At 37.7% G+C, this 15,937-nt stretch overlaps 1 protein-coding gene across 1 annotated transcript in view; it reads right to left on the reverse strand.

Moving 5' to 3' along the window:
* The window catches only part of SCML2 (Scm polycomb group protein like 2), a 101,777-nt gene extending 88,440 nt beyond the window's left edge, over window positions 1–13,337 (reverse strand). The window contains exon 1 of the mRNA XM_029930266.1: window positions 13,262–13,337. The gene's annotated coding sequence lies outside the window, so the exon portion shown is untranslated. The remainder of the gene's footprint in view (window positions 1–13,261) is intronic.
* Window positions 13,338–15,937: the final 2,600 nt, after the last annotated feature.

Below are 15,937 nucleotides of genomic sequence, written 5' to 3' on the forward strand. Positions count from 1 at the left end.
TTAATCTAAGCACTAGATATAAAATCAAGTGAATACTTAAGCTTACCTTTGAGCAAATACAAACTTCTATGTTACAAAGTATTACTGGAGAGGTGCCTGGAAGGCTCAGTCAGTTAAGCATCTGACTCTTGGTTTCAGCTCAGGTCATGATCTCATGGTTCGTGGGTTCTAACCCTATTGTTGGGCTCTTTGCTAATAGCATGGAGCCTGCTTGGGATTCTCTCTTCCTCCCTCTCTGCCCTTTACCTGGATTCTCTCTCTCAAAATAAATAAAAATAAACTTTAAAAATTAAAAAAAAAACTTATTACTGGGGCACCTGGGTGGCTCGGTTGGTTAAGGGTCTGACTCTTGATTTCAGCTCATGTCATGATCTCATGGTTCACAGGTTCTAGCTAGCCCTGTGTCAAGTTCTGCACTGAAAGTGCAGTGCCTCCTTGGCAGTCTCTCTCTGCCTCTCCCTCACTCAGGTGCATGCTTGCTCTCAAAAATAAATAAATAAACTTCAAAAAAATAAATTATTACTATTTAAGCTATCTTAAACTTCAAACTTCCATACACTATGCAGTAAAATATTACAGCCTCCTGCTTGTTACAAAAATGCCCAAACCTTATAGAGAAAAAAGTTAAATTCCCTAATGGGAGAATGGATAATTCCATAACAAAGAAACAAAGCAAATACACAAATTGCTTCTTTAATGGCTCTCAAACTACAATCCATTTAAACCAATCAAAAGAATAATCTTTTAATCACTTGAACACACGACTTTATTTACAGACAAGTGGGCATAATCCCATGTGTCAGTTTATGCCCAAAAGAATAAATAAAGCAAGGCCTCTGCCCTCCAGACACTCCCCCGCAGGGTTCTCAGGCTGTTTTTACCCAACATTTAACAGATAGCAAAGCAAATTTTGTATAAGACAAGTTGTTTACCTGCTCATCTCTTCTCACATATTAAGTGGTTGAGAATACAGGCCACACGTTACTCTTCCTTGTAGCTCCGTCACAGCTCGCACAAAACTTTGCACTTAAAAAAAGTTCTTAAACATTCACTGATAGTGACTAAAATTACACTATAAATGTATAAATAGATTTGTATAGGATTATATGAGTAAAAGTTATTTAAGCAAGGAGAGAAAGAGAATACTTACTAGGTTATTAATAAGGCTTACCCAGGAGGGCAAAGATGATAGTGTGTGCTGAGGGGAAGGAGAGTGTATTTTTATAAATATATCCTGTGTGTATAACCCTATTTGTATAAAATTGTATGTAAGTTTGCATAAAGTAACAAAAATATTTTGGTGCTCTTTATTTTTTACATTAGAGTGGTAAGGTTTTAGGTGGCTTAATTTTCTTCATTATATTTTTATGCATTATTTGAATGCTCTACAATGGTATGTATGAAATAATAAAAGAAAGTCACTTTCATTGTGGGAAGGGGGAATATACCCTGAGAGTATTTTTTAATAATTTTTTAATGCTATTATATTAAGCTCTGTTTATGCAATGCTGGCCTATGGCATATGCTTAATAAATTATATATTCTTAAACAATTTATGCTGCCATGGTTATTGGTAGCCATATCAATTACACAGAAATATTATTTCAAGTACTCGAAGCCATTACAAGTTATTTCACCTCCCTCAGTCTTGGTTTTCCCATGTGTAAATTACACTTTCTAGTATAGTCATGAAAATTAAAATGAGATAGTGTAGGTGGAGCACCAAGCATAGTACCTGAAACAAATGGAAGCTCAAAGGCTGATTTCTATCCCACCCCATCTGTCCTAATTAAAACTCCCTGAGAGGAGTGAGTTTCAGCATTACCACTCAGCATTAATTATGTTATAAAATGACACTATGTTCCTACTTTGATTCCTGAGCATTACTTAATTATTCTCTTCCAAAGTACAGACCATAAAGGTGTGCTATAGAGAAACAGAAACATAAGTTTAAATCACCCTTAAATTAAGCAGTAATAAGTAAATAAATATACATTTGCTTTTTATAATGCCTAGGCATATAATTACCAAAGAAAGGAGCTGCCATCTACTAATCAGCAGTATTAGAATACATACATTTTTGCTAAAGCCAAACATTTTTGCTAAAGCCAAAAGAATTTGATGTCACCCAGTGTTGGATGACTCTGAATTTCTTTTAGGGGTTGATGAGTATTGAAAATGGCTTTTGGCCCTTTGTGGACCAAAAGGGCCTTTGTGGACTTCTAGAAACTAGAATCGTTTTTCGGACTTTGTTGTTGTTTTTTTTTTATACATGCACCAGCCCCCCCCCCCAAATTAAAAGACAGATTAGTAAAAGGAAAAAATATCACCTATAATCCCACCATCAAACAATACTTGCTGTTAACCATCTGGTATATATCCTTTCAATTAAAAAAATCATATATGTAAATCCATATATAATACACATTTGAACCACTTCTAAAGATACACTTTCCAAATTCTATATATTAATAATCTTCAACATTCTACCCATATTGTAATTCCTCAAGTCAACATTTTTAGCTAAAATAAAAACTGGACAATAATAAATGCCTTTTAAAACTTCATACCTTAAAAAAACACTCCACTATTCTCAAGATTAACACTTGAAACAGGAGAAAAATTAGTGCTTATTTTGTAATCTAAAAAGTGATAAACACCATGGAAGATGGAAAATATACTTACTAGAACACTGGATTAATTTTGAAGTTTATGATATATTTATTGAACATTTTTTAAGTATGTTTGATCACCAAAACTTTTCACCATTTCTATATAATTGCTATATCCTATACCATGCTACTTTTAAAAAGGATTAGCAGTTTCAAGATAAAAACATACTTATAAAAGGATGGGGCTTTCATTATTAAAAAGAGCAAATCAAAATGTACTAGTTGGAAAAAAATGAGTACCCAACCGGAATGATTAATGTCTCTTTGGTCTATATAAAGTTTCACTACAAGATAAAAATACATACAAAGTCAATGGGAAAGATAAACATCTTCCTAGGACTGAATAACCAGGAGGAATATGGACAGATCCTGATGTAAAGGAATACTGGTTAATTTAATAGAAACTATCTTTGAGTATAATTTGAGAAAACATAAAAGTTTTATTGTCCCTCTTAAAATGCCCCAGCATTACACAGTAATTCACCTATGTCTTTTATCACAATACAAAAGCAGAGATCATAGACGTCTAAAGAATAGACCATGATCTATTGGTAAATACTAGATAACATCAACTCACAGATGAATTCCCAGTGCCTCAAATAAAGATAGACTGTGCAGCTAAGAACATATCAATATGACTTACATACCAGATATGCACAAAGCACAGCTGCTGTCTTTCTGGAAAAAATTAAGAGCCTAACATTCTTTTAGAAATAAGGACACATCTCACACAGTCGTCATCTATAGAGGAAACAACAGAAAAGCTTAATTTTGCTCTCAACATACTGTGAACTGCTTCAGCACTTTTAAGAAAGACTCAAGACTCCCAAAGTAGTTCTCCATGTTATATGAGAGAAAATTTGGACAAGAAAAACAATTAAAAGCTCTGCTTTGTTTTTGCCAGCTTATAGAGATGTTGCTTCACTGAATGCATCTAAGGAACAACTTCACTGTATTAAAAGTCCTTTTTCAAATGTAAACTAGCCTTTAAAAAAGTATTAGGTTAGCACTATTTCATAATAAGTGTCTGACACTGACATTTATTTTACCAAAATACCACAGTTACACTAAACCTAGCTGCTGTATCTAGCAGACTTTGAACAAGCACCAATAATCTGGGATCTTTTAAAAACCATTTGTTTTGAAGATTGTATCTTCTTGTAGAATTAGAAGCTGATAAGAAATCAACCAATGCTTTGAAAAATCCTGCACTGTCTTCAGCCATTTTGTCAATACAATTAAACAATGTAAACAACGATTAATAGTGGAATTATTAAACCTACAATTCCTGTTGCTCTGAACTGATTCTAAAAGTCTACTTTTTTTTTTCCCCAGAAAGAGTTGTAAAGAACTGTTTAGCAAGTTTATGGGCCTATAATTCCAAGATTACAGGGCCCTTCCATTACTTGTTTGCTTCAGTTTTTTGTTTTGCTTTTCCATTCTTTTTGTTTTGTTTTAAAAATAAGGTAATACACCTTGAGTCTCTAATTAGAGACCACTATCTGAAGAGTCAATGAAGGTAAACATTTTGACAAGGGCAGGAATTTAACAAGGGAAGAAATATCCCAGAGTCCTTTTCAAGTTCAGGCCATTGGTCAGATATTATAAAATGAATGGAATTATACAGAATCTCAACCTGAAAGGGTATATAAAAATAAACAAAATACAGATGTTAAGCTGAAAAAGATAAATCTGTTCCCGCACCAAGAGCAAAGTTTGCTACATATTTCCCAAGCAAAAGTCCCATAGGTGGGAATATTTAATGCCCAAACTTGAGCATTTATTATTAGACTTGTTCACTGAACCGCCCATCTGGCAGATATTAATATCCACATTTTATGAAAGAGTAAAGTGGCCTTAAATTGAGACAACATCAAATTTTTATCAGTGTAAAAAAATTCTCTACTGTACTATACATTTACCAGACTAACCTCTTCCTGATGAGTGAGATTTTGGTAATAAATAGAACACCCAAAACACAAAGAGTTTCTGGGACACCTTACTTATTGCAATATGGTTACTTTTTGCAATCTTCCTTCTTTTCCTACAACTGCTTTCCAAGACCCTAATTCCCAGACATCCTAATTCCAGTTCAGTGTTTCAGTCCTTACTCTCCTTGACACTTCAGGAGTGATAGGTCACCCCTCATTCCAGACACTCCTCATATCTGAGCCTCAGGTTCTCTGGCTGTCCTACCTTTATTATCCCTCTGCGTCTACTTCCTCCTTCTGTCCTAGCCATTGATCTTCTCAAATCACTTAGTCTTTTCCTCCATATTCTAGTAATTTTCAAATCTAGAATCTCATTCTATACCATGTTTGATGCAACACCCCTATGTGAATGATTCATATATCAGCATCTCTACTCCCAATCTTGCTCCAAAATTTCTAGTCTAGCCAACTGAACATTAAGCTAAATGCCTCACAACCACCTCCAACATTACATATTTAAGAAATCAAACTCATCTTCCTTCCAAAATAAGTGACTCTCTGCTTGCTTTTTAATAGGCATTACTAATACCCAATCTTTCTGAATTAGAAGTCATATTTGATTCTCTTTCTCCTTTGTCCAGTATCTTACCAATTACCAAGTTCTGCTGATACTGAAGATCAGAAAGCTGGCAGTGAAAGAAAAATGATTTAATCTAAGTCTGTAAGACACCAAAAAGACAGAGTTTCAATACACTGTTCATACTTTAAAAGGGAAAAGTAAGGAGACACATCATGCACCCTAGATAGAATGGATCCACGAGGCAGAAGAAAATGAAGATTATGGTCCCTAGGATCTAATGATGGTGGTGATGAAAATGGTAATAATAAGTACCAAGAGATGTCACTTACTGAACTCTTGCTAAATGTCTAGTACCCTACTAGGGCCTTTATATACATTTTACCTAGCTAAAGCCTATTACAAGCTTGTAGGGTTGTTACTATTATTAATGTCCACTTAAAACTTAAGAATATGCCTGGCTGGTTCAATCAGTGGAGCATGCAACTCTTGATCTCAGGGTCAGGAGTTCAAGTCTTTCATTGGGTGTGGAGACTACTTTTAAAAAAGGATTTTCTTCTTCTTTTTTTAAAAATGCTCTTAGTTGGGGCGCCTGGGTGGCTCAGTCAGTTGAGCGTCCGGCTTCGGCTCAGGTTATGATCTCACAGTCGTGGGTTCGAGCCCCACGTCAGGCTCTGTGCTGATAGCTAGCTCAGAGCCTGGAGCCTGCTTCAGGTTCTGTGACCCTCCCCTCCTCACGCTGTCTCGCTCTCTCAAAAATAAATTTTAAAAAACACTTAAAAAAATTTTTTTAAATGCTCTTAGTTATTTTTGAGAAAAAGAGAGCGGGAGAGGGGCAGAAGGGAGGTAGACACAGAATCTAAAGCAATCTCCAGGCCCTGAGCTATCAGCACAGAGCCTGACGCAGGGCTCAAACTCGTGAACCATGAAATCATGACCTGACCCAAAATTGGACGCTTAACCAATTGGGCCACTCAGGCACCCCAAAAAGTTTTTTAAATAATTAAAAAAAAAAGAATATTGAGGCTCAAAGATCTGCACAAGATCACGTAGTTAGATTTGGACCTAGGTCCTTGAATGATTAACAATTTTGCTAAAATTCTTCTGCCGTGTTTGTGTACATGCTTTATCTCCCCTGGCAGAAATACGTTTTTAAGAGCAGTATTATGTCTGCATCATCTTTGTATCCTCCCATGCCTATCCAACAGGGTCTATCATAGGTAGGGTCCCCTAAATGTTTGCTAAATGAGTTAATATAATCTGTTGTGCTACAGGTTACTTATACCTAAACCATAGAGTCCCAGGACACTGTGGCTTAAAAAAAAAAAATGGGAGGAAGGAGAGCTTTTCTTTTGGCTGTCATTATTCTTCCCTGCTCCTTTCTGCAATATCTAATCTGCTATGGCTAAATTTACACAAGTCTAGGTCAATGGGCCATGGAGAAAATTCTGTGAGATGAGAGAGTCCCTCACTCCCCACATCGTCCTCCTTCCCAACATCTAATAGACCTTTTATTTTTCACTCTGAATTTGATTTCTAGGATGTCTGAGATCTCAAAAAGACAGGCCACAGTGTAAACTGGTCACTATTACAGATGTGGGGTTTTTTAGGAAGAACTAGGAATATATGCTATACCAGAATTCAGTTTATAAATTCCAATTACATTACAGTTGGAACTAAAACACATGCTTTAAATCAATATTCAAGTGCACAAAAAGGAAAAGACACAGTGGCTACACACAAAATAATTTGGTTGCATAAATATTTTATTATATCCCCTTGAGAAGTTTCAAGGCTAGGAGAAGTTCACAAATATGCTTGCTGGTAATTTTAAAGAAAATGTTAGAAGAAGTGATAAAGTTATACACACACATAATTTGCCAGAAACTATTAATGAAATAGCACAACTTTTTTCTTTTTTAGTCTATCTTGTTATAACAACACTGTTCTGCAAAATTGAACAACAAACAAAAAAGCTCCTCACTGCCCTGTCAATATGTAAAAGGATGATAGAGAAGCCTGAGTTAACTGCATTTAAGACAGCACCTTTAAGTTTTCATTTTGACTTGAAAACAGTTTATTACTTTGATTTCAAGAAGTATTTCATATTTATGCCTAAATGCAAAAACTCATATTGATTTAAGTGAAATACATTAAAGCTACATATTTTCCTTTGACAAAGAGCAGCTGGCTCTTTTAACTTACTTTTTTTTACTTCTGGTAATGATGGTTATCCTAATAACAGATAGAAAAAGTGTATATATCCATTGTATGGCCATACATAACTTGTTAGAATTGGACATGATTCATTACTTAAAGATTTCAAAATACCTACTCAATTCACTCAAGTAAATAATCAAATTTCCCCTTCTCTGCTATTATCTATCTATAAAAGTAATCAGAAAAAAAACTTTGAATTCTAATGCTATAATTATAAAATTCCATCTCTGAATTGTGAATAATCAATATTAAGAATGAACATTTTTGGTAGTGAAGATTTATTAAATCTAGCCTTCTGGAGGAAATTAAGGTTTCTAGAGGAGCAATTTTATTTTTGCTTTAGTAAGTCTACCCCAACAAATTAGAAATTAATCTTTTTCTCTGCAAAACAAACCCAAGAAGAAAATAACATTTTAAGAAATTTTAATTTATCTCAAAAATTATAGTCTACAAGTTGAAATAATTACTTATCTGCAAATTTAAAATAATTTATGTGAAAACTATGTGTTTACTTAAGAAGTATGCTATTTCAGAAAACAGATAAATGAAAGACAAGTCAAGGGTTGCCAAAATCCCAGTTTATAGTTGTAAATTCCTAAGGTTTTAAAGCACAGCCACAGGCTAATTGCCCAAAGACATGCTGCCCACCGACATTTGCGGAGGACTGAAGTTAATAGCAGGGCATGTCAATTTACTACAGGCAGCTCTCACTGTGACATTTTGACAAAAGAACTGGGTCAGGTTACAGCCTGTTCCTATTATCACAGCAGTCTAGATTTATGGTTTCCAACACCAGCCCTACAAGAAATAATGGAAATGATGACAACAACAATCCCTGCTAGACAACAGACTATAGAAAAGCATGCAATAAACCACAATCTGAAGTGACCAGAAAACTAAACATCCCATGCAATACTTAAAACATGAGGCAGGTGTCAGCAAATTATTCATTTAAATATTTCTACAACTTCTCAAAATTTCAATCCAAAAAATCTCAAATCAGAGTTTCTAATCTAAAACAAAGCAAAATTTAAAGGTACTTACCAGTATCGGGTACTGCATTTTAATTCTTTTAATAATCATCAAAGATGATGTGTTTCATTTAAACAGATATATGAAACTGTACCAAGTTAATAAAAAATAAGTACTGATCATTATTTTTCAAATAACATTAAAGTGTATTAGGAAATACACCAAATAATATTTTAAATCTTTCAAATGGAAGAAAAAAAAAGTTTCACAGCAAAAAGTACATGTTTACAACTGTACAAAGAGGCAACGTAACAGAAGAAACACATGTGATTTGTTAATTTAAAACTAAAAGCATAATCAAAATTTTAAACTAGCTTAAAATGATAAAAGATAAGAAAAGTGACCAAATGTTAAAGAAAGTAAGAACCCTGTCAATACACGTACCTAATTTAAAAGATTCTGTCAAGGTACAATTGAAGTTGTTTATGTCTGGAATCCAATACCTTACGTTGAGAAATCCTTACGTTGAGAAAATCAAGTATGTATTCTAAAGAAAAGAAGCAAAGAGAGTCCCACCAACTTTTCTGTGAGAAAATAAAGTATCCTAAAGGTATGCCCTAAATTGCAGTGTTTCTGTCCCTTCTGAAGTTTACAATGGCACATTACCACAAAAGGTGGGCACTCTTTCCGCTCTTACAACAATTTGCTCCCATAAACTTAGGAAGGGGCAGAGCCACAGCCATAAACACAGGTCACAAGTAGTAGGTAGTCAAATGCTCTCTATCTTCAAATGTTTCCCAGCTCTTCACTAATAAAAAAGCTTTTTTTTTTTTTTTTTTACTCTTTGGTTAAATAAGGAATTCATCTAGCCTAGGTGAGATGAGTATGAAATTATATTGAACAGCACCATCATATAAACTGCCTAAAGGAGCCTCAAATCCTTTGCTTTTCACACAATAAGATAGCCTCATTTTTTACATCAAAACCTTTCCACCACATGCCAAAAAAAAAATGCAAGTAAAGGTTTAGGGATGGACATATGTTTAGTAGAAATCATTTAGCATAAAAATCACTATATTTCTAAGGTGGCTAGGGCTTACTTATATCAGACAACATAAAGACAAACTAAACAAAAATGCCTTACTCATGAAAACCAAAGAACATATACACATTCCAAACCTTAGCTGGTTTTTCTAAAATTATTTTCAAGTTATCCAGCTTTAAGAACCACCACCTTTGCTATCTTTTTAAAAATGAGATGTTATCACTATAGTAAAGGCATTTCTATACTTAGAGTAACCAAAGCCCAACTATTTAGAGCCTGGAAAACTTACCACTAAATTATACCAACCTATTCTAACATAAAATAAACAGCAGTCGTTTCTTTCATCTATTTCCCTAAGACAAAAGGATCATAAATATTAAGACCTCAAGCCAGGAAAGGGTGAATTTTTTTCTTTCAAAATCAACATCAGCCATTTTCAAAATTTCCAGGGTTTTGGCTCCTGAAATTAACTATCGCTCCAAATCCTGAGATATTACGTAGTAATTTTCAGACATTAATAATGTTCTTAAAATTCTTAGGGGTCCTTGATTTGCTCACTTCAAAGTACAAAACATCTCCTGGCAATGCCAGACCTATATTCACACCATAGTCTCAGGGTTCTAACACTGATGGCTGGCAGAGCTCACTTTGTTCACATCTTGTGTATCCTAAAAACCAGGAATATGATTATGAGGAGACAATGAAACTCCCAGGGATGTGAACTAAAAGAGAAACTGACCACAGATTTCCATTCACAGCTGGAATCAGAATAGAACTGGCATAAAGGGGAAAAGGGAGACAGGGTAACCTGGCCAAAACAAAAAAAACACTAGAGGTCACTAATAAAACTTAAAGAATACAGGATCTTTTGCATCCTCCAATGTTCCAGTTACTAAAATTACAAATATCATTTCTATTAACTCAAAGAGAGGGGCAGTAAACTATTCAGGCGAAATTTTTCTCCTCTCCCTCCATATTCTCTCCCCCAAGAGCTCAAACTAAAATTGGTATTTGGATTTTCCTTAAATAGAACAAGGGGCTACATCATTTTCATTCAAAAGACTTGGTATTTATTCAGCCTTTTCAACAGCCTTACTATCATCAATTATTTCTCCACAAGGCAGTGCAGGATTACCCTGACCATTTCACTGATGCGGAAACAGTCAATGAACAGCAAAGGGAACAGGGAGGCAGGAAGAGGGGAGATAGGAAGCATCTGGGAGGAACAGGCAAGCAGCTAAAAAAGAACAAACCCAAAAGAAAATAAGAGTCACATCTGGCTTATAGCTGGCCATCTTAACCCTTAGTTATTTTTGAGCTCAGAGATTTCTGAAACATTTTGAAAAAAGCAAGTGCTCTAAATTATCAGTCAGTCACAGTCTAAACTACTAGGTCATAGAAATGACGTTATTTAGCATTAAAAAAGACTCAATCTCCAGAGCACACAGAGATTTCAATTTACACCAATAATTCATTTTTCTTCTCAAGCCTAACCAGTATGTTTATCTGTATGACCTACAAAATAATCTCTCATAAAATGTATGTCTTTATGCAATCATAAAAAGGCACAAAGTTAATATCACACAAATCAGAAATAATTTAGTTACACCAGAATTTGTTTAGAGAATTATGACTGACTCCCTAAATTTGCCTAAAATAAAAGAACTAGTTGTTTTACATTCATATTGATTTTTTAACCTATAACTTTGAAATTTTCAGGAATAAACTACTGATAAGAAGTCTTAAACACCCAAAAGTCAACACACATAGCCTATGAGTAAATGCACCTTGAACCAAACTCTATACTACAGACAGCACAGGCACTTAATAAAGATGTATTGATTGAAACATAAAAAGACTGACCAATTGCCTAACGAGAAAAACTGATACCACCTCTTTAAGACTGACTCCAATGATTTTTGCCCATACCATGACATCATTAGCTTTAAGGTAACCTCACACATAATGTAGTTCAGTTACATTAATCTTTTCTTCCAAATAGTTTCAAAACAAATCAGGATCTCTAGGAAACAGATATACACCCTTCAGCTTATAATGTTGTGTGATACATACGACATTCATTCAAAAGTTTCAAAGCAGTTTTAAATTTAAGGGTTTGAAAAAACCTATCAGGCTGTTGTGAAGACAATGGATAAAACTATAGCAAAACAAATACAAAGCATAAGGTGAGTGCTTATAAATTCACTCCTTTCTCAAAATCCCAACTGGACTCATTTCCAAAAGCTTATTTTCACAATCCTCCCATTAAATATACAAAACCAGACCGAAAATAACACACACCCCTGGAAATACATTATTTCATGAGTAATTAAGAAAAAGAACGGCAAGAAAGGCAAATTTGTCATTTTTGAAGAACATTCCCAAGCACTGCTATTGAAAAGAATTAAATCAATCTATGAACTACTGTTATAATAGAATTGTCTGTCATAGAAAGTTGTAGTCCATAAATGTTATATATCTTATAATACTCTTTGCCCATACAGAAATATGAGTAGCTGTGCGAGTATTAAAAATGCACCATCTGCAGTTGTTCTGGTAAAGAAAACTATCCCTGATAATTTTGTATAAGGAAGTATCCACTTCCCCTGCCTTAGTTTCCCCCTACTAACAGATTCATTCACTTTCTAGAGACATCCTGATGTCACCTTAACAGATAAATCATAAATACTAATCTAGTTCTTCAAGATCAAGGCTAATTTCAAATTATAATCACACTTTAAAATGAACGACCAATGTTTTACAACTTTAAAAAAAATCAATAGTCTTAAATAGGAATCTGTAAATACCGGTGCTGGCCAAATACTTGAGGGCAGGGGGAGGGGGCAAATTACAGCCCTCCAAGCTATGCACAACCTCAAGGTGCAAAATCTATTACATTCGCCTGCTAGCTCTCCCTCTGGCGATTTGGCGATTTTACACTAGGATGCAGCACAACCACTAGTCAGGTGGAAAAACCAAGAACGCTGTCCCTTAAAGAAGGCACTAATGGTCCCGAGCCCAGGTCAGGCGGCGAAAGCACAGCGGCCGCCTGGCCGCTCCTTGGGAGAGTTGGAGCCCGGCTCTCCGCGCCCCGCCCCCCCCCCACAGACACGCGAGGAGGGCCGCACCCCTCCCGCCCCACTTCTCCCCCGAAGGCAAGGCACCGGCGCCCCCCACCTCCACCCGCAGCCAACCGCCGGGAGTCCCGGGGCGCGAGTCCGACGGGCACCTGGCTCCGGGACCCGAGCCCGCGCTCCGCCACGGGCGCATCCTTCCGGGCTAACGTTTCCCTCCCAAACTCCAAAAGTTCTCACAAGTCCCCAGAAGGTAACCGGGCGGGCTTCAGCCCAGACCAGGCAAAGTCATCCCTGCTCCTCAGCCCCACCGCCCGCCAGCGCTGCCCCGGGGGCCCCAGCTCGGTACCCCCCAACCCAGCCCCACCCACAGCAAGAGGATGCTCCGAGGAGTCCTGTCCGCGCTTCGGGCCAGGGGGGCAGCTAAAGAGCGACACAACGACCAAACGCCGCCCGAGCGATGGGCCCGTGACCGGAGACGGGGCCCCGGGGGGATGAGAGGGGCTGCGCAAAAGCGGCTACGAGGCGTCGCGGAGGGCGCTAGATGGGGCAGGGGAGTTCTGGCCTCTTAGGTGAGGCTGCCAAAGGTGGGCCACGCGGGTAAGGGGCCAAGCTAAGGCCGGACCCTGCGGGGCGGTAAGGGGGCGTTACTCACGCGGGACGCGCCACTGAGGGCTCCCGGCCACCCGACCGCCCGGGGACAACGACCAGAGACCAGATGCCACGGATCTGCCTCTCTGGTCTTCACGGGGCCCAGAGTCGCCACGCACCTCGAGTCTTGTCAGCGAAAGGAGCGAAATTGTGACTCTGGTCCCGCGAGCCAGTACCGGTCTTCACACCGCCGCCGCCATATTTGAGAAGCCGCGCGCGGAGCCGCGCATGCCCCGCAACCGCCACCGCCGCCCCGCCCCCTCCCCGGCTGGCCCGCGTGCCCGGTGGTTGCGGCAAGCACGCCCTATGACCGCCGCCGCGTGCGGGACCCGAGCTGGGGGCACTGCCGGAAGGCCGCGTGAGCGGTGGCGGGCCATGAGACGCTGCCAGCCCAGGAAAGCCCTTAGTAGTTTTCCTTCATCCTCCCCCCACTATCTGCCCTCCCGCCAAAAAAAAAAAAAAAAAAAAAAAAAAAAAAAAGAAAAAAGCCAGTCACAGCCCTTGCACCCAAGACTGTGACGGGCCCCTAACTGAGACGACCCCGGAATCCGCTTCAAGTTCCATCGCGGGAACTTGCTCCCCTTGGCCCTTGCCTTTGACTCTCTGTCACCACCCACACTGACCACGCACCGAAAAGGCAGGCGATTTCCTAGGAACTGAAGCAAGTTCGATGAGCAAAGAAAATGCAACTCTTTAGAGCAGCTTGAGCAAAGCCACTCCTTCGCGGGTTGCAGCATATTCCTTGAAACAGCTTCCCACCCCCCTCCCCCATGGGTTTGTGCCACGCATTCCCCCAGCTCCACATTCTGAATTAAGTTGTACCTCTGAGCCCTGGCTTGAGCTAACGGGACGAGGTTAACCCGAGGGGAAAGCCATTTTCTCACTAGTTTGAGGCTACTTGAAAGCGTCCAAAAAGTGCATTTTGGGGTCTCTGGTGGATATTCCTCCAGCGGTTGTGCAGGTGGAGGTCGCACCAAGGGGAAGGGGGACGTCGTAAAAATAGCCCTGAACTCGCCCAAGACTCCGCACAAAATGTGGCAAACAGAAAATCCGAGAAAAAATCCCATCCCTCGTTGTAAGGTTGGGTATAAATAAGCAGATTTAAAACTTTTGTTTGAAAAATAATACAATGTGCTGTGTTAGCGAAAAGTAACCCATTGGCAGGCCTTCTCTCTCCAACTCTGAAAAGCTGGATGTAGGTTTTTCATCTGTGATCGGCTAAACTTAGTGTATAGGGCATATTGTATTTTTAAAATCATAATTAGGAAATTGAAGCCTAAAACTAAAAAACAAACAAAAAAATGGGGAAAAAACCCACACACATACAATGGTGGAATATATCCATTTTCTACAATGCAGAATAAAATTATTTTCATACAGAACTTTTACAATATTAAACGAAGGCTAAATTAAAGTGTTTTTTTTAATTGCATCTAAACATTGGCTAATAGCACAAAATCAAACTGCCGAAATAAATGTTCATGCAAAATTCAAGAAAACTTTAAGGTGACATAGAAAAACTAGGCCACTATTACTCAAATACTAAAGAGAGATTTGGTCATACCAGTTGTGTAGTGTACACCACTTAGTAAGGAATGTCGAAATGGTCCAAGATGAAGGTTCAAAAATGTTTTTAAAGGCCAAAAGGGTATCTTTAAGATTAAAGAAAAAGCTTAAGCAGATCCTTAGTAGGGTTTGAAGGGATGAGGGTGCTTAAATTTTTAATTATTGGCCATTGTCTTCCTAATCCTGATGCAATGGAAATATTTGAAATTCATCTTTACATTCTGTGATATCAGAAAGATTTGGGTTGTCACTTATGCATCTTTTTCATCTATAGACCCTTTATCAAGTAGAAATACTGTACTCTGATTATTAAATTGCCTGTCTCACAGGCACCTCATCTGCCTCCCATATTCCTGTTTTTACTATGATATTACTGAAGCCTTTCCTCTAAAAATGTCATTTGCATTATCTCTATTAAAACATCTTATCAATAACTATGTTCATCAAAGCCTTTATAGAAGTGTGACTTACAGTAAGTATGAGTTATTCATAATGGTGACAGCTACCATATGCTGAGAGAATCCGTTAGCCTCTTCGGACTTATAATTGTCAATTTTCATAATATTCTTTCACAAAGTTCTTATGAGGTAAGTGTCCTTATTCCCAATTTATAGATGAGGAAATTGAATATTAAATAGCAAATAAGTGGCAGAATCAGCTTCTGAACATTAATATACCTGAACCTTTCTATCCCTTTTACCCTGTCATAAGCCACATGCTTTCATCATAGACTATGTATAGAAATGTTTAATAATAATTCTTTTATGTACTTATACTCTGCTTTTCCTTTTCCCCCTTTGCCAAAATAAACTTGTGACTGCTTTTTCATGCTGTTAGCATAGGTCAGAACATCCCTTTCTTTTACATTATATGGAAGCACCTTGCACATTGTAGGAGTTTGGTAAAAATTCATTGAATGAATGGATGGATGAATACCTACTATTATGACCTATTCAATTAATTTTGCCTAGAAAACGAAAATAAGGAGAATACCTGAACTGAAAGAATAAGAACTAAGGCTGAGGAAAATCCAAATTTTCATGATTGTTTTTCAAATCTCAGATTTGTTTCTATCCATTTGCTTCTACAGTTCTGGCTCAGTCCAAAACCTTTGATAACCTTAAAAAAGATACCTCATCCTCACCCTGCCCAAATCCAGTGCAAAATACTCCTATATCACAAATGTGTTTGATTACTTCCTTTTGTGTTAGTCCATCAAAATCAAAAGA

This window comes from Suricata suricatta, chromosome X (assembly GCF_006229205.1).
Source record: "Suricata suricatta isolate VVHF042 chromosome X, meerkat_22Aug2017_6uvM2_HiC, whole genome shotgun sequence".
Lineage (NCBI taxonomy): Eukaryota > Metazoa > Chordata > Mammalia > Carnivora > Herpestidae > Suricata > Suricata suricatta.